Source organism: Frankliniella occidentalis, unplaced genomic scaffold (assembly GCF_000697945.3).
Source record: "Frankliniella occidentalis isolate FOCC.00 unplaced genomic scaffold, Focc_3.1 Scaffold537, whole genome shotgun sequence".
NCBI lineage: Eukaryota > Metazoa > Arthropoda > Insecta > Thysanoptera > Thripidae > Frankliniella > Frankliniella occidentalis.
In genome coordinates this window covers 63029-63644 of record NW_026267654.1, presented here as the reverse complement: position 1 = coordinate 63644, position 616 = coordinate 63029, and the positions used below count along the sequence as shown (strand labels likewise).

General features: G+C 46.6%; 1 protein-coding gene across 2 annotated transcripts in view; it reads right to left on the bottom strand.

Annotated features, from left to right (window-relative positions):
* LOC113214373 (uncharacterized) overlaps positions 1–616 on the bottom strand; it is a 30735-nt gene that overhangs the window by 21540 nt on the left and 8579 nt on the right. The gene's annotated exons all lie outside the window — the stretch shown is intronic.

Below are 616 nucleotides of genomic sequence, written 5' to 3'. Positions count from 1 at the left end.
TTTATGTTTATTTTTATTTAGTTTTAGGTTACTCTTTAGTGTGGGTCGTGATCGATCCTGGCACTTTCTCTCATCAGATGATCCCACAACTTCCAACACTGTAAGTCTGAAAAGGGGGTTCAAATGCACTACCACCATGCTGTTCTCGGATTTTGTATGCTCTTGATAACAAAGCATGTTTTAAGGGTGGCAGAACAAAGGTGGAGCCGAATCCGCTGTCCGTTTCTACGTAGCTTAAGGCCGTTTACGAGATACAGTAATGTCCCTCTCGAAACTTGTTCGCTCGAAGCTGAAATTTTGAAACGAACCAAGCTTACGGATGCTGGTTTACAACCTGGCGAGGTCGCGCGAGCTCGGGCGACAAAACGTTTACAACCGGCTGATGCCCGAGCCCACGCCAATACAATAGGTTCGCAACATGTGGCTAACTATCGCGGCGTCCTCTCGAAGATGAAATCCGGTCCCGATCGGCCAGCTTAGAGAGGGACATTACGTGCTCCAATGTGCCCCACTCTCCCCTATAATGATAAACTAATTAGTGTGCAACTGCTTAACAGTTGTAAGTGTCCAATAGGGTATTTCAATGGAGCGCTGGCCGGAACTAAGAAGAACAAAA